At 44.4% G+C, this 19,075-nt stretch overlaps 1 long non-coding RNA gene across 1 annotated transcript; it reads left to right on the top strand.

Moving 5' to 3' along the window:
* Positions 1–1,183: 1,183 nt before the first annotated feature.
* Positions 1,184–13,969, top strand: LOC138658157 (uncharacterized). The gene is made up of 2 exons (XR_011317366.1): positions 1,184–1,332; positions 13,704–13,969. It is a non-coding gene; the product is annotated as an uncharacterized lncRNA (long non-coding RNA).
* Positions 13,970–19,075: the final 5,106 nt, after the last annotated feature.

Raw genomic sequence — 19,075 nt, 5'->3', positions numbered from 1 at the left:
GCAATGGCTGTTTCCTTTTATGTCAGTATGTATGGCTGTTATGGTGTTTTGGGTCCACTTGAGTTAACCCATTAATGACCGCCAATATGCATTAAAACGGCGGTCATTAAGGGGCTTTATTCCCTCATTGCCGTTTTAAAATGGCAATGGCGAATAAGGGAATAGCACCGCTGAGCGATTCCCACAGTTGTCAGCTGTGCATGACATCTGACACTCTACAGTATTGGACCAGGCCAGCTTTGCGATTAACCCCTTAAACACCGCTGTCAATCTCGACAGCGGTATTCAAGTTGTTGTGAGGGAGTCACAGGACCCCCTTAGCAATCATCGGACCCCTGCAATGAGAATCGTGGGTCCCGATGGTTACAATGGTACCATGAGGTCACGCGATGACCTCACAGTACGGTGGCCTGTGAACAGATCTGCCACCAGGAATTTCAGGGCCCCATACTGGCAACATTTTCGGGCCTCCTTGAGACTCCACCCAGGCTCCACCCTAGCTCCGCCTCCACCCCTCAAACCTTCCACAGACCCACCGCCCTCTCATGGAAAAATCCAACCATTGGAAACCTCAAAGATCTGAAGAATAGGGAACTTTGATCCCCATTTTAAAATGCAGCGGCAGGTGGGATATCTGTCTGCAGATCCATTCATGCTATTTGGGGCTTCCAGAAAAAGCCAAGTGCAGCCACTGAGGGAATGAATGGATCAGTGGTCGAGTCGCACATGAGCTCCCTTCTAATGGGGATAAAAGTTCCACATTTGGGCTGATCAGTGCGGGTCCCAGAAGTGAGACCACCACCAATCAATAAGTTATCACTTATCATCAGGCCATGTTCAGTATTTTACATTATTTTTTTTAAGCAAATGTCAGGAGCAGGAAAATCAGAGGAAAAGTATAATAGAAACACACAAATTCTACTTTTCGGCAGGGGCTCCATATATCCCGGTGTTTTAGATTATAAGGTACTTAGACCCAGTACACTAAAGGTCCAGTTTCTGCATTGAGCACAGGTAAGAAGAGGCAAAGTACTAGAGCATAGGTACAATGGGTAAAGAAAGAGCTGTAGACAGTTGACTACCAGCTAAGCTCTGGGAACAGTGGGCCATGTTATTCATGGTTGTAAAGTGATGCTTTGTGTAACCTAATAGTGCCGTTTTCTATTTAATGCCATGTAGATTGTAAGAAGCTTCAGCTCCGGTAAGCGAGAAGGTGGTGACTTTGTGTGCTGCACTTTATCGCCCAGAGGGGAGTGGATTTACTGTGTTGGAGAGGATTTTGTGCTCTACTGCTTCAGCACAGTCACTGGCAAGCTGGAGAGAACTTTAACTGTAAGTGAAGACACTTTCATGGTCAAAACTTTTTTTTTTTTGTAAAATATGACAACTGTTAACCATTTATTTGACAGTGAGCAAAGATTTCGACAGGGTATTTCTCTTACTTTTTCTTTTTTATTATCATTCTGAAAATGTCTCCCATTCCTGTTCACACTTTGTGCCAACATTTCACTGAAAGCTGTCTGGATGTTCATCATAAGAAGCTAATGACAAATGTCTTTGCAGTCCTGCATCTTTTGTGAGAGACGCAGAAAATGTAAAGTAGTTTCACATCTAAACGTGGTTATTAATTTTCTTCTAGTTTATAGTAGACAAGAGAGACCTTGATCTCTTCTGTGCCTGCTGTTACCACTTCTTCCTGTCTCTCCATCTTTGCCATCTCCACAGGGCCATTGTCTCATGCTGGGCAGCAGATTGTGCAGTGTCAGTAGCAGATAAGTGATTTCTGTGAAAATGGGAGGTAATTTCAGTAGGACCTTGCACTTTGTAATTGAAGGTCTGGGAGGCCGCTAGTAGCAGGCAGTATCCTTGAAAGGACTTGTAGTCCTTTACATTAGTAATCCCATCCACCGGGCCAGCAAGCAGTGGCAGCTCGGAAGTGGTACTTCACAGAAGTGGCAAGATAGTGTCATCAGATGATGAGCATTTGAGTCCTCTACATTTAAAGGAAATGTCATATAAACAAACACTTTTTTTTAACAAATGAAAAAAATATAATGTATTAATGTTTTAATGGTAAAAAATATAAAATTAACCCCTTTACCCCCAAGGGTGGTTTGCACGTTAATGACCGGGCCAATTTTTACAATTCTGACCACTGTCCCTTTATGAGGTTATAACTCTGGAACGCTTCAATGGATCCTGGTGATTCTGACATTGTTTTCTCGTGACATATTGTACTTCATGACAATGGTAAAAATTATTTGATATAACCTGCGTTTATTTGTGAAAAAAACGGAAATTTGGCGAAAATTATGAAAATTTCGCAATTTTCCAACTTTGAATTTTTATGCAATTAAATCACAGAGATATGTCACACAAAATACTTAATAAGTAACATTTCCCACATGTCTACTTTACATCAGCACAATTTTGGAACCAAAATTTTTTTTTGTTAGGGAGTTATAAGGGTTAAAAGTTGACCAGCAATTTCTCATTTCTACAACACCATTTTATTTTAGGGACCACATCTCATTTGAAGTCATTTTGAGGGGTCTATATGATAGAAAATACCCAAGTGTGACACCATTCTAAAAACTACACCCCTCAAGGTGCTCAAAACCATATTCAAGAAGTTTATTAACCCTTCTGGTGCTTCACAGGAATTTTTTGAATGTTTAAATAAAAATGAACATTTAACTTTTTTTCACAAAAAATGTAATTCAGCTCCAATTTGTTTTATTTTACCAAGGGTAACAGGAGAAAATGGACCCCAAACATTGTTGTACAATTTGTCCTGAGTATGCCAATACCCCACATGTGGGGGTAAACCACTGTTTGGGCGCATGGCAGAGCTCGGAAGCGAAGGAGTGCCATTTGACTTTTCAATGCAAAATTGACTGGAATTGAGATGGGACGCCATGTTTCGTTTGGAGAGCCCCTGATGTGGCTAAACATTGAAACCCCCCACAAGTGACACCATTTTGGAAAGTAGACCCCCTAAGGAACTTATCTAGAGGTGTGGTGAGCACTTTGACCCAACAAGTGCTTCACAGAAGTTTATAATGTAGAACCGTAAAAATAAAAAATCATATTTTTTCACAAAAATTATCTTTTCGCCCCCAATTTTTTATTTTCCCAAGGGTAAGAGAAGAAATTGGACCCCAAAAGTTGTTGTACAATTTGTCCTGAGTACGCTGATAGCCCATATGTGGGGGTAAACCACTGTTTGGGCGGATGGGAGAGCTCGGAAGGGAAGGAGCGCCGTTTGACTTTTCAATGCAAAATTGACAGGAATTGAGATGGGACGTCATGTTGCGTTTGAAGAGCCACTGATGTGCCTAAACATTGAAACCCCCCACAAGTGACACCATTTTGGAAAGTAGACCCCCTAAGGAACTTATCTAGAGGTGTGGTGAGCACTTTGACCCACCAAGTGCTTCACAGAAGTTTATAATGTAGAACCGTAAAAATAAAAAATCATATTTTTTCACAAAAATTATCTTTTTGCCCCCAATTTTTTATTTTCCCAAGGGTAAGAGAAGAAATTGGACCCCAAAAGTTGTTGTACAATTTGTCCTGAGTACGCGGATACCCCATATGTGGGGGTAAACCACTGTTTGGGTGGATGGGAGAGCTCGGAAGGGAAGGAGCGCCGTTTGACTTTTCAAAGCAAAATTGACAGGAATTGAGATGGGACGCCATGTTGCGTTTGAAGAGCCACTGATGTGCCTAAACATTGAAACCCCCCACAAATGACACCATTTTGGAAAGTAGACACCCTAAGGAACTTATCTAGAGGTGTGGTGAGCACTTTGACCCACCAAGTGCTTCACAGAAGTTTATAATGCAGAGCCGTAAAAATAAAACAAAATTTTTTTCCCACAAAAATTATTATTTTAGCCCCCAGTTTTGTATTTTCCTGAGGGTAACAGGAGAAATTGGACCCCAAAATTTGTTGCCCAATTTGTCCTGAGTGCGATGATACACCATATGTGGGGGGAACCACTGTTTGGGCACATGGGAGGGCTCAGAAGGGAAGGAGTGCCATTTGAATGCAGACTTAGATGGAATGGTCTGCAGGTGTCACATTGCGTTTGCAGAGCCCCTAATGTACCTAAACAGTAGAAACCCCTCACAAGTGACACCATTTTGGAAAGTAGACCCCCTTAGGAACTTATCTAGATGTGTGCTGAGCGCTTTGACCCACCAAGGGCTTCACAGAAGTTTATAATGGAGAGCCGTAAAAATAAAACAAAAATTTTTTCCCACAAAAATTATTTTTTAGCCCCCAGTTTTGTATTTTCCCGAGGGTAAAAGGAGAAATTCGACCCCACAATTTGTTGTCCAATTTGTCCTGAGTGCGCTGATACCCCATATGTGGGGGGGAACCACTGTTTGGGCGCATGGGAGGGCTCGGAAGGGAAGGAGCTCCATTTGGAATGAGGACTTAGATGGAATGGTCTGCAGGTGTCACATTGCATTTGCAGAGCCCCTAATGTACCTAAACAGTAGAAACCTCCCACAAGTGACACCATTTTGGAAACTGGACCCCCTAAGGAACTCATCTAGATGTGTTGTGATAGCTTTGAACCCCCAAGTGTTTCACTACAGTTTGTAACGCAGAGCCGTGAAAATTAAAAAAAAAAATCTTTCCCCCCAAAATTATTTTTTAGCCCCCAGTTTTGTATTTTCCCGAGGGTAAGAGGAGAAATTCGACCCCAAAAGTTGTTGTCCAATTTGTCCTGAGTGCGCTGATACCCCATATGTGGGGGGGAACCACTGTTTGGGCGCATGGGAGGGCTCGGAAGGGAAGGAGCTCCATTTGGAATGAGGACTTAGATGGAATGGTCTGCAGGTGTCACATTGCATTTGCAGAGCCCCTAATGTACCTAAACAGTAGAAACCTCCCACAAGTGACACCATTTTGGAAACTAGACCCCCTAAGGAACTCATCTAGATGTGTTGTGATAGCTTTGAACCCCCAAGTGTTTCACTACAGTTTGTAACGCAGAGCCGTGAAAATTAAAAAAAAAAATCTTTCCCCCCAAAATTATTTTTTAGCCCCCAGTTTTGTATTTTCCCGAGGGTAAGAGGAGAAATTCGACCCCAAAAGTTGTTGTCCAATTTGTCCTGAGTACGCTGATACCCCGTATGTTGGGGGAAACCAACGTTTGAGCGCATGGCAGAGCTCGGAAGGGAAGGAGCGCCATTTGGAATGCAGACTTAGATGGAATGGTCTGCAGACGTCACATTGCGTTTGCAGAACCCCTAATGTACCTAAACAGTAGAAACCCCCCACAAGTGACCCCATATTGGAAACTAGACCCCCCAGGGAACTAATCTAGATGTGTTGTGAGAACTTTGAACCCCCAAGTGTTTCACTACAGTTTATAACGCAGAGCCGTGAAAATAAAAAATCTTTTTTTTTCCCACAAAAAATATGTTTTAGCCCCGAGTTTTGTATTTTCCCAAGGGTAGCAGGAGAAATTGGACCCCAAAAGTTGTTGTCCTATTTGTCCTGAGTACGCTGATACCCCATATGTTGGGGTAAACCCCTGTTTGGGCACACGGGAGAGCTCGGAAGGGAAGAAGCACTGTTTTACTTTTTCAACGCAGAATTGGCTGGAATTGAGATCGGACGCCATGTCGCGTTTGGAGAGCCCCTGATGTGCCTAAACAGTGGAAACCCCCCAATTATAACTGAAACCCTAATCCAAACACATCCCTAACCCTAATCCCAACAGTAACCCTAACCACACCTCTAACCCTGACACACCCCTAACCCTAATCCCAACCCTATTCCCAACCGTAAATGTAATCTAAACCCTAACTGTAACTTTAGCCCCAACCCAAACTGTAGCCCTAGCCCTAACCCTAGCCCTAACCCTAGCCCTAACCCTAGCCCTAACCCTAGCCCTAACCCTAGCCCTAACCCTAACCCTAGCCCTAACCCTAGCCCTAACCCTAACCCTAGCCCTAACCCTAGCCCTAACCCTAGCCCTAACCCTAGCCCTAGCCCTAACCCTAGCCCTAACCCTAGCCCTAACCCTAGCCCTAACTCTAACCCTAGCCCTAATGGGAAAATGGAAATAAATACATTTTTTTAATTTTTCCCTAACTAAGGGGGTGATGAAGGGGGGTTTGATTTACTTTTATAGCGGGTTTTTTAGCGGATTTTTATGATTGGCAGCCGTCACACACTGAAAGACGCTTTTTATTGCAAAAAATATTTTTTGCGTTACCACATTTTGAGAGCTATAATTTTTCTATATTCTGGTCCACAGAGTCATGTGAGGTCTTGGTTTTTGCGGGACGAGTTGATGTTTTTATTGGTAACATTTTCGGGCACGTGACATTTTTTGATCGCTTTTTATTCCGATTTTTGTGAGGCAGAATGACCAAAAACCAGCTATTCATGAATTTCTTTTGGGGGAGGCGTTTATACCGTTCCGCGTTTGGTAAAATTGATGAAGCAGTTTTATTCTTCGGGTCAGTACGATTACAGCGACACCTCATTTATATCATTTTTTTATGTTTTGGCGCTTTTATACGATAAAAACTATTTTATAGAAAAAATAATTATTTTTGCATCGCTTTATTCTCAGGACTATAACTTTTTTATTTTTTTGCTGATGATGCTGTATGGCGGCTCGTTTTTTGCGGGACAAGATGACGTTTTCAGCGGTACCATGGTTAGTTATACCTGTCTTTTTGATCGCGTGTTATTCCACTTTTTGTTCGGCGTTATGATAATAAAGCGTTGTTTTTTGCCTCGTTTTTTTTTTTTTTTTCTTACGGTGTTTACTGAAGGGGTTAACTAGTGGGCCAGTTTTATAGGTCGGGCCGTTACGGACGCGGCGATACTAAATATGTGTACTTTTATTGTTTTTTTTTTTTTATTTAGATAAAGAAATGTATTTATGGGAATAATTTTTTTTTTTTTTTTCATTATTTTGGAATATTTTTTTTTATTTTTTTTTACACATTTGAAATTTTTTTTTTTTACTTTTTTACTTTGTCCCAGGGGGGGACATCACAGATCAGTGATCTGACAGTTTGCACAGCACTCTGTCAGATCACTGATCTGATAGGAGTGCAGGCTGCTTCACAGTGCCTGCTCTGAGCAGGCTCTGTGAAGCCACCTCCCTCCCTGCAGGACCCGGATCCGCGGCCATCTTGGATCCGGGGCTGGAGGGAGCAGGGAGGGAGGTGAGACCCTCGCAGCAACGCGATCACATCGCGTTGCTGCGGGGGGCTCAGGGAAGCCCGCAGGGAGCCCCCTCCCTGCGCGGTGCTTCCCTGTACCGCCGGCACATCGCGATCATCTTTGATCGCGGTGTGCCGGGGGTTAATGTGCCGGGGGCGGTCCGTGACCGCTCCTGGCACATAGTGCCGGATGTCAGCTGCGATAAACAGCTGACACCCGGCCGCGATCGGCGGCGCTCCCCCCGTGAGCGCTGCCGATCGCATATGACGTACTATTGCGTCCTTGGGAAGTAAAGCCCACCCCACATGGACGCAATAGTACGTCTAATGGCACAAAGGGGTTAAAACTAATCAGTTAAAGTGAACCTATCACCAGTTTTGGCCGATAAGAGATACGGCCATCACTTTTCAGGGCTGATATACATCATTCTATAATGCTATATATCTGGCCCTAACCTGACCTGCAAGAGCAGAAAAATCACTTTTATTATATTCCTCTGCAGCGCGGTTCTGTCCGATGGGTGTCGCTGGTTTTGGTTTTCTTGCTGCTTTGTGTGGATGACGCGTCTCTTTGTCATTTGAGATTTACAATAAGAGTTGATTAATTTTATATTTTGATAGCCCAGACTTTAACGGATGCAGCAATAACATCTACCGTATATACTCGAGTATAAGCCGAGACTTTCAGCCCAAATTTTTGGTCTCAAAGTGCCCCTCTCGGCTTATACTCGAGTCAAGGTGGGTGGCAGGGTCGGCGGGTGAGGGCGCTGAGGTATACTTACCTAGTCCCAGCGATCCTGGCGCTCCCCCTGCCGTCCCACGGTCTTCTGTGCTGCAGTTCTTCCCCTCTTCAGCGGTCACGTGGGACCGCTCATTAGAGAAATGAATAGGCGGCTCCACCTCCCATAGGGGTGGAGCCGCCTATTCATTTCTCTAATCAGCGGTAACGGTGACCGCTGATAGAGAAAGAAGCTGCGGCACCGAAGACCAGCTGTGCGGGGAAAGGAGCCGGACGTCGGGACCAGGTAAGTATTACATATTCACCTGTCCACGTTCCAGCCGCCGGGCGCCGCTCCATGTTCCCGGCGTCGCTCCGCTCCGCTCTGACTGTTCAGGTCAGAGGGCGCGATGACGCATATAGTGTGCGCGGCGCCCTCTGCCTGATCAGTCAGAGCAGAGAGACGCCGGGACCGGACGCCGGAACGAGACGCCGGGAGCTGCAATCAAGAGAGGTAGAGTATGGCTTTTTTTTTTTTTTTTATTGCAGCAGCGGGACAGATTTATGTGGAGCATCTATGGGGCAGTATGAACGGTGCAGAGCACTATATGGGGTACAGATATGGGGAAATATGAACGGTGCAGAGCACTATATGGGGCACAGATATGGGGCAGTATGAACGGCGCAGAGCACTATATGGGGCACAGATATGCTGGCAGTATGAACGGTGCAGAGCACTATATGGGGCACAGATATGGGGCAGTATGAATGGTGCAGAGCACTATATGGGGCACAGATATGGGGGCAGTATGAACGGTGCAGAGCACTATATGGGGCACAGATATGGGACAGTATGAACGGTGCAGAGCACTATATGGGGCACAGCTATGGGGCAGTATGAACGGTGCAGAGCACTATATGGGGCACAGATATGGGGGCAGTATGAATGGTGCAGAGCACTATATGGGGCACAGATATGGGACAGTATGAACGGTGCAGAGCACTATATGGGGCACAGCTATGGGGCAGTATGAACGGTGAAGAGCACTATATGGGGCACAGATATGGGGGCAGTATGAACGGTGCAGAGCACTATATGGGGCACAGATATGGGACAGTATGAACGGTGCAGAGCACTATATGGGGCACAGATATGGGACAGTATGAACGGTGCAGAGCACTATATGGGGCACAGATATGGGGAAATATGAACGGTGCAGAGCACTATATGGAGCACAGATATGGGGCAGTATGAACGGTGCAGAGCACTATATGGGGCACAGATATGGGGCAGTATGAACGGCGCAGAGCACTATATGGGGCACAGATATGGGGGCAGTATGATCGGTGCAGAGCACTATATGGGGCACAGATATGGGGCAGTATGAACGGTGCAGAGCACTATATGGGGCACAGATATGGGGGCAGTATGAACGGTGCAGAGCACTATATGGGGCACAGATATGGGACAGTATGAACGGTGCAGAGCACTATATGGGGCACAGCTATGGGGCAGTATGAACGGTGCAGAGCACTATATGGGGCACAGATATGGGGGCAGTATGAACGGTGCAGAGCACTATATGGGGCACAGATATGGGACAGTATGAACGGTGCAGAGCACTATATGGGGCACAGCTATGGGGCAGTATGAACGGTGCAGAGCACTATATGGGGCACAGATATGGGGGCAGTATGAACGGTGCAGAGCACTATATGGGGCACAGATATGGGACAGTATGAACGGTGCAGAGCACTATATGGGGCACAGATATGGGGCAGTATGAACGGCGCAGAGCACTATATGGGGCACAGATATGCTGGCAGTATGAACGGTGCAGAGCACTATATGGGGCACAGATATGGGGCAGTATGAATGGTGCAGAGCACTATATGGGGCACAGATATGGGGGCAGTATGAACGGTGCAGAGCACTATATGGGGCACAGATATGGGACAGTATGAACGGTGCAGAGCACTATATGGGGTACAGCTATGGGGCAGTATGAACGGTGCAGAGCACTATATGGGGCACAGATATGGGGGCAGTATGAACGGTGCAGAGCACTATATGGGGCACAGATATGGGACAGTATGAACGGTGCAGAGCACTATATGGGGCACAGCTATGGGACAGTATGAACGGTGCAGAGCACTATATGGAGCACAGATATGGGGCAGTATGAACGGTGCAGAGCATACAGGGCACAGATATGTGGAAATATGAATGGTGCAGAGCACTATATGGCAGAGCTATGGGGAAATATGAACGGTGCAGAGCACTATAAGGCAGAGCTATGGGGAAATATGAACGGTGCAGAGCACTATATGGCAGAGCTATGCGGAAATATGAACGGTGCAGAGCACTATATGGCACAGCTATGGGGAAATAATGAACGGTGCAGAGCACTATATGGCACAGCTATGGGGAAATAATGATCTATTTTTATTTTTGAAATTCACCGGTAAATGCTGCATTTCCACCCTAGGCTTATACTCGAGTCAATAGGTTTTCCCAGTTTTTTGTGGCAAAATTAAGGGGGTCGGCTTATACTCGGGTCGGCTTATACTCGAGTATATACGGTATTTATTTTTAAAATGTATTTTTAATGAGGAAAAGTGGGAAGTAGAGTGATCCAAATTCATTTTTACTTTTTTTTTCTTTAATATTTTTTTTTATTTCTTGCTGGGGCATTGGTCTCTACTCGCTCATTCTTTACTCACCTTGTACAATGACAGACCAAGAGAGCTTATTGTCACTGTGCAGAGAGAAGAACAGTGCACAGTGACAATAATCTACTGAGCATCCATTAGAATTAAAAACTGAAGCATGCTCAGCATGGATTAGCCCGGACCCTGAAATGGAGGTCACTGATGACACTTTGTTTCAGGGAGGAGGCTTAGACTGCAGCAGGAACTGAAGCCTCTGCCCCCTGATGATCAGATGTGATGTAGAACATTGTCTTTTATATATGACTAGATGGTGGCCCGATTCTAACGCATCGGGTATTCTAGAATATGCATATTCACGTAGTATATTGCACAGCCCACGTAGTATATTGCACAGCCCACGTAGTATATTGCCCAGCCACGCAGTATATTGCCCAGCCACGTAGTATATTGCCCAGCCACGTAGTATATTGCCCAGCCACGTAGTATATTGCCCAACCACGTAGTATATTGCCCAGTCACGTAGTATATTGCCCAGTCACGTAGTATATTGCCCAGTCACGTAGTATATTGCCCAGTCACGTAGTATATTGCCCAGTCACGTAGTATACAGGTCCTTCTCAAAAAATTAGCATATAGTGTTAAATTTCATTATTTACCATAATGTAATGATTACAATTAAACTTTCATATATTATAGATTCATTATCCACTAACTGAAATTTGTCAGGTCTTTTATTGTTTTAATACTGATGATTTTGGCATACAACTCCTGATAACCCAAAAAACCTGTCTCAATAAATTAGCATATTTCACCCATCCAATCAAATAAAAGTGTTTTTTAATAACAAACAAAAAAAAAACAAATAATAATGTTCAGTTATGCACTCAATACTTGGTCGGGAATCCTTTGGCAGAAATGACTGCTTCAATGCGGCGTGGCATGGAGGCAATCAGCCTGTGACACTGCTGAGATGTTATGGAGGCCCAGGATGCTTCAATAGCGGCCTTAAGCTCATCCAGAGTGTTGGGTCTTGCGTCTCTCAACTTTCTCTTCACAATATCCCACAGATTCTCTATGGGGTTCAGGTCAGGAGAGTTGGCAGGCCAATTGAGCACAGTAATACCATGGTCAGTAAACCATTTACCAGTGGTTTTGGCACTGTGAGCAAGTGCCAGGTCGTGCTGAAAAATGAAATCTTCATCTCCATAAAGCATTTCAGCCGATGGAAGCATGAAGTGCTCCAAAATCTCCTGATAGCTAGCTGCATTGACCCTGCCCTTGATGAAACACAGTGGACCAACACCAGCAGCTGACATGGCACCCCACACCATCACTGACTGTGGGTACTTGACACTGGACTTCAGGCATTTTGGCATTTCCTTCTCCCCAGTCTTCCTCCAGACTCTGGCACCTTGATTTCCGAATGACATGCAAAATTTGCTTTCATCAGAAAAAAGTACTTGGGACCACTTAGCAACAGTCCAGTGCTGCTTCTCTGTAGCCCAGGTCAGGCGCCTCTGACGCTGTTTATGGTTCAAAAGTGGCTTTACCTGGGGAATGCGGCACCTGTAGCCCATTTCCTGCACACGCCTGTGCACGGTGGCTCTGGATGTTTCCACACCAGACTCAGTCCACTGCTTCCTCAGGTTCCCCAAGGTCTGGAATCGGTCCTTCTCCACAATCTTCCTCAGGGTCCGGTCTCCTCTTCTCGTTGTACAGCGTTTTCTGCCACATTGTTTCCTTCCAACAGACTTACCATTGAGGTGCCTTGATACAGCACTCTGGGAACAGCCTATTTGTTGAGAAATTTCTTTCTGGGTCTTACCCTCTTGCTTGAGGGTGTCAATGATGGCCTTCTTGACATCTGTCAGGTCGCTAGTCTTACCCATGATGGGGGTTTTGAGTAATGAACCAGGCAGGGAGTTTATAAAAGCCTCAGGTATCTTTTGCATGTGTTTAGAGTTAATTAGTTGATTCAGAAGATTAGGGTAATAGGTCGTTTAGAGAACCTTTTCTTGATATGCTAATTTATTGAGACAGGTTTTTTGGGTTATCAGGAGTTGTATGCCAAAATCATCAGTATTAAAACAATAAAAGACCTGACAAATTTCAGTTGGTGGATAATGAATCTATAATATATGAAAGTTTAATTGTAATCATTACATTATGGTAAATAATGAAATTTAACACTATATGCTAATTTTTTGAGAAGGACCTGTATTGCCCAGTCACGTAGTATATTGCCCAAATAAATAAGAAACATATACTCACCTTCCGAGGGCCCCTTGTAGTCCTGTCGCCTGTGTGCGGTGCACGCGGCAGCTTCAGGTCCCATGGTTGGTATGAGCGCAGGACCTGTGAGGACGTCGCAGTCACATGACCGTGACATCATGGCAGGTCCTTCTCGCATACCATCCTTAGCACTGGAACCTGCCGCTTGCACTGCCGAGGACAGGGCGACACGTCGGAGGGTGAGAATAACTTTTTTTTTATTATTATTATTATTTGTAACATTAGATCTTTTTACTATTGATGCTGCATACGCAGCATCAATAGTAAAAAGTTGGTCACACACTGTTAATAGCCGCGTAACTGGAGTGCATTACAGCGCACTCCGGTAACGCTGGCATTAACCCTGTGTGAGGGCTGACTGGAGGGGAGTACGGAGCGAGCACTGACTGCGGGGCGGAAAGAGCGGCCATATTGCCGCCGGACTGTGGCCGTCGCTGATTGGTCGTGGGCGTTTTGCAGGGGCATAGAGATTAATTGTGCCGTATTTTTTGCGAGTTTTACGGACGTAGTTTCTGCGCTCTTACGTCCGTAAAACTCGCAAGTGTGAAGCCGGCCTTAGACTATTATATAGTAGATATACTATGACTATAGAATATTAGCATATCATATACCATCACTTATTCTCCTGTATACTGTATGTGCTATGTACACCATTGTTATATGTAGGATGTTATGGGACTGGTATAACATGCAATATTCTGTTAAATATACCATTCACACATTATGTATAATATAGTGCAAAATAAAACCCACAGTGTAAATTTTGTCAATATTGTATCTTTTAATGACAAAAAAATATTATTTTCCTGTCTAGGTGCATGAGAAAGATGTCATTGGAATTGCCCATCATCCTCACCAGAATTTGATTGGCACCTACAGTGAAGATGGCCTTCTAAAACTCTGGAAACCATAAGAAAACCATTTGAATTTGTGGAAAGAGACTGTTTAGATGACAATAGTTCGAGTAGTGTTTGCAAGTTTTTTTGGGTTTTTTTGCTTCCCCCCCCCTTAAGGCAATATACAGTTAATGTGACTATTACTATTGTATTTTATGTCCAAATATACATGATTTTTTTTTTCTCTTTTTTACTTCTGTTTGGAAAAACCTTGCAATACAAATGATCAATTTGCAAAGGTCCTCGCATCATTTTAAAATGGAAAACCAATTCCAACTTGGCACTTTCCTTGTATTCTGATAGATACGTGTCTGCCTCAAATGCAACATAGTAGATTAATGCGTAATATGATGAGTGTCACCACTTTATTTTCGGAAATGTAATGATCTCCTGAATCGTCCAATTTACCTTAGGGCAGGGAACGTTTGTGGTGTGGTGCTGTCCTACACTTGCTGTTTTGCAGGTTAGTGGACCTGGCAGTCGGGCCATTTATTCCGATCCAAGCACAGTATGTATTTCACACACATCAAAACCACATTACACAGAATCTTGCATACAAATGCTGGATTGAAATATCTGTGAAACATAATTCTTGCTCGGTTTGGAATGACTGCCTTACAGCCAGGTTCTCTGGCTTGAGCTAACTACTTCAGATCAGGAGAAATGATGATTGGGCAGGTTATTATTTGAAACCCGCCTTAGGATTTAACACATGCTCTAAGCTCTTTCTTGTAAAGTCTTGGCTTTAGGGTATGTTCACACGTTCCTGATTTCCATCCTTTTTTTTTCAGGACTGTTTTTTAAAAAACTGCAGCTCTTGGCAGAAAACGCAGGTCCTTTTTTTGGTCCTTTTTTTGTCCTTTTTTGATGCGTTTTTTGATCCTTTTTTTTATCCTTTTTTTGATCCTTTTTTTAATGCAGTTTTCTATGCAGTTAAAATGGCTGAAAATACCCTAACCCTACCCCTAACCGTACCCCTAACCCTACCCCTAACCCTACCCCTAACCCTAACCCTACCCCTACCCCTAACCCTAACCCTACCCCTACCCCTAACCCTACCCCTAACCCTACCCCTAACCCTACCCCTAACCCTAACCCTAACCCTAACCCTACCCCTAACCCTATTCTAACCTTAGTGGAAAAAAAAAAATTCTTAATTTTTTTTTATTGTCCCTACCTATGGGGGTGACAAAGGGGAAGGGGGTGTCATTTACTATTTTTTTTTATTTTGATCACTGAGATAGGTTATATCTCAGTGATCAAAATGCACTTTGGAACGAATCTGCCGGCCGGCAGATTCGGCGGGCGCACTGCGTATGCGCCCGCCATTTTGCAAGATGGCGGCACCCAGGGAGAAGACGGCCGGACGGACACCGGAACGCTGGGTAAGTATAAGGGGGGGAGATTAGGGCACGGGGGGGGCATCGGAGCACTGGGGGGGCATCGGAGCACGGGGCGGTGGGATTGGAGCACGGGGGGGCGGGATCGGAGCACGGGGGGGCAGCCACACTCCGCCCACGCACTTCCGCCCGCTTCCCCGCACTTCCTGCTGCAGCGGTTCGGCACCACAAACCGCAGTAAAACCCGCAGATATTTTTTTCATCTGCGGGTTTTACTGCGGGTTTGACCTCACAATGGAGGTCAATGGGTGCAGAACCGCTGCGGCTCCGAAAAAAGAAGTGACATGGTACTTCTTTTTTCCCGCAGCTATTCAGCGCGGTTTTTTTTTTTATTTTCCGCATTGTGGGCACAGCAGTTCCTGTTTTCCATAGGGTACAATGTAATGTACCCTGCATGGAAAACAGCTGCGGACCCGCAGCGGGAAAATCGCGGCAATTCCGCATGAAAAAAAGGATCGTGTGAACATGGCCTTATAGTTGGTATGTGCTGTGTGAAACAGAACTTCTAATAATGGTTGTGCTTGTTATTGCTGCTTGGTCCATTTTTAAAAACAGATAACACCAGGGGACACTTGCTAATCAAGACCTGGGATTGTCCTCCGGGGACAGCAATAATTCGCCTCACTGATCCGCTTTTGCGTGGTGTGTCTGCAGCTTTATCCAGTCTCCACTAGACTTTTTTCCCCTCACAGGTGCCAGGTTCTCCTTTCAGAGCTAGCATCTCTATGCTCAGGAATTTGATTCAGATTAGCTCGGCTTTGTCTTGGGAGGGGGAAGGCAAGAAGTCTTCCATCCTGAATCCATCGTACCTTTTTTTTCCCTCAATTTTTTCCTAGGCAAAATAGTATAGGGCAAACCCCAGGAGGGATAACTTGACAGTTAGCTTGTCTGACTGTAGAGAATAGAATATTTACTCATTTATATAGCATCATTAATTCCACTGCACTTTACACACATTATCAGCACTGTCCCTATTGGGGCTCACAATCTAGAATCCCTATCAGTATGTCTTTGGCGTGTGGGAGGAAACCGGAGATCCCCGAGGAAACCCACGCAAACACGGGGAGAACATACAAACTCCTTGCACATTGGTGGGATTTGACCCCCAACGCTGCAAGGCTACAGTGCTAACCACTGAGCCACTGTGTATGCACCAATCTGCTGTCACTTCGGTTATATATTTCAGCTGATGCTATTCGCAATTATAATTTTTTTTTCTTTTTTTGCCACGACAGCACCCACTGAGAGAGGGGACCTGCCCATAACAGGAAACCTACAGATAAAAAGGGGCGGTCCCCATGGCCTCCTCAGTTGGTTTCTTGTTCCTACGGGAACCTGCAGAAGAAAAGGTTACCTGGGCCTTTTGCAGCCGCCTCTGCGGTCTCTGTGGAATGGCAGGGTCTGCAGCTCCAGAAACCACATCGGGGGAGCACTGCCTGTCAGACTCCCCCCTCGTCTGGCGGTGGATGGTGTGAGGCCAGGGTCCCGGAGGGGCTGCCCTGACTCACGGAGTGCGGTGCACTCTGGAACAGCCGTCGCTTATCCTGGGGGGAGCGGGGTGCGTGTATCGACCACCCTGCTCTTCCATCAGGCCTGGCTTCCAGGTTGCAGCATTGCGCATGCGCAATGGTCAGTTAGCGCTCCTGACCTGTAAGTGCCCAGGATTCACTTTTAGGGGCCGGCGAAGCGCGTCTCAAGCTTGGAAGTGGATGAACGGCGGGTGGTATGTATAAAATCTGGCGGTGTCCAGCTGCTGGTGTGCTCCAAAGATGTCCTCTCCAGGAGACTCCGAGGTGCAACCACAGGTTGTGGAAGTGCAGATGCGCAGTAAGTCCAAGAACAGCAGTGGGCTCTCCAAACGCGACATGGCATCTGATCTCAATTCCAGCCAATTCTGCATTGAAAAAGTGAAACTGTTCTCCTTCCCTTCTGAGCTCTGCCATGCGCCAAAACAGTGGTTTACCCGCACATATAGGGTATCCGCATACTCAGGACAAATTGCACAACAACTTTTGGGGTCAAATGTCTCCTGTTACCCTTAGTAAAATAAAACAAATTCGATCTGAAGTATATTTTTTGTGAAAAAAAAAAGTAAATATTTTTTTAAAGATTCCCCAAATTCCTGTGAAGCACCTGAAGGGTTAATATACTTTTTCAATGTGGTTTTAAGCACCTTGAGGTGAGCAGTTTTTAGAATGGTGTCACTATTGGGTATTTTCTATCATAGACCCGTCAAAGTGACTTCAAATGTGGTGTTGCCTAAAAAAAAAATGGTGGTGTAAAAATGAGAAATTGCTGGTCAAATTTTAACAAAAAAATTGTTGGTTCCAAAATTGTGCTGATGTAAAGTAGAAATTTAGGAACTGTTACTTTTTAAGTAGTTTGTGTGACATATCTGTGATTTAAGGACATGAAAATTCAAAGTTGGAAAACTGCGACATTTTTCAAAATTTTCGCCAAATTTCTTTTTTTTTTCCACAAATAAATGCAAGTCATACCAAAGAAGTTTTACCACTGTCATGAAGTACAATATGTCAGCATTCAATGCCTTTGTGAAAATATCTGCTGTCATATCTTCAGTTGGGCAGTACTTTAAATTTAGGATTCTTTGTGCCTGGTGATCTCAAGAAGTGAAACTTCACATCAATGTGTTTAGTTCTTGGGTTAGCTCTTTCCATCTGAGCAAGAACTAGACATCCTTGATTGTCCTCATACATCTTTGTTGGTCCCAATTGTTGTTATCCAAAGTCTTTTAGCAGTTGTCTTAACCATAGAACTTCTTCACTGGCATGTGCTGCGGCGACATATTCTGCTTCTGTCGACGACAGTGTTACTATAGATTTCTTACTAGTCCAACTAATTGAATCCTACAAATAGCTCATGGAGTAAAAAGTCCAGAAAAATGTATATAAAAAATTAGTTATATTTTATTAACAGAATATAAGCATATAATAATATACAGACTATGACGACAAGGTACATACAGAGCTCATGCATGAAGGACAATCTGCTACTGTAGTAGCAAAAAAGGGTTTAACTAGCATAGCTGTACAAAATAATTGCACCCTACAGATATAACCATATAGTGTCCCTTCCAAAAAGTGCATAGTGCAAAGGTAAACAATGGAGTCCTCCAAGTAGTAATACAGTTAGGGCCAGAAATATTTGGACAGTGACACAAGTTTTGTTATTTTAGCTGTTTACAAAAACATGTTCAGAAATACAATTATATATATAATATGTGCTGAAAGTGCACACTCCCAGCTGCAATATGATAGTTTCCACATCCAAATCGGAGAAAGGGTTTAGGAATCATAGCTCTGTAATGCATAGCGTCCTCTTTTTCAAGGGACCAAAAGTAATTGGACAATGGACTCTAAGGGCTGCAATTAACTCTGAAGGCGTCTCCCTCGTTAACCTGTAATCAATGAAGTAGTTAAAAGGTCAGGGGTGGATTCCAGGTGTGTGGTTTTGCATTTGGAAGCTGTTGCCGTGAGCAGACAACATGCGGTCAAAGGAACTCTCAATTGAGGTGAAGCAGAACATCCTGAGGCTGGAAAAAAAGAAAAAATCCATCAGAGAGATAGCAGACATGCTTGGAGTAGCAAAATCAACAGTTTGGTACATTCTGAGAAAAAAGGAATTGACTGGTGAGCTTAGGAACTCAAAAAGGCCTGGGCGTCCACGGATGACAACAGTGGTGGATGATCGCCGCATACTTAATTTGGTGAAGAAGAACCCGTTCACAACATCAACTGAAGTCCAGAACACTCTCAGTGAAATAGGTGTATCTGTCTCTAAGTCAACAGTAAAGAGAAAACTCCATGACAGTAAATACAAAGGGTTCACATCTAGATGCAAACCATTCATCAATACCAAAAATAGACAGG

Source organism: Ranitomeya imitator, chromosome 1, assembly GCF_032444005.1.
Source record: "Ranitomeya imitator isolate aRanImi1 chromosome 1, aRanImi1.pri, whole genome shotgun sequence".
In the NCBI taxonomy this organism is placed as follows: Eukaryota; Metazoa; Chordata; class Amphibia; order Anura; family Dendrobatidae; genus Ranitomeya; species Ranitomeya imitator.
Note: the sequence above shows the minus strand (reverse complement) of the source record. Positions and strands in the feature narration are given on the sequence as shown.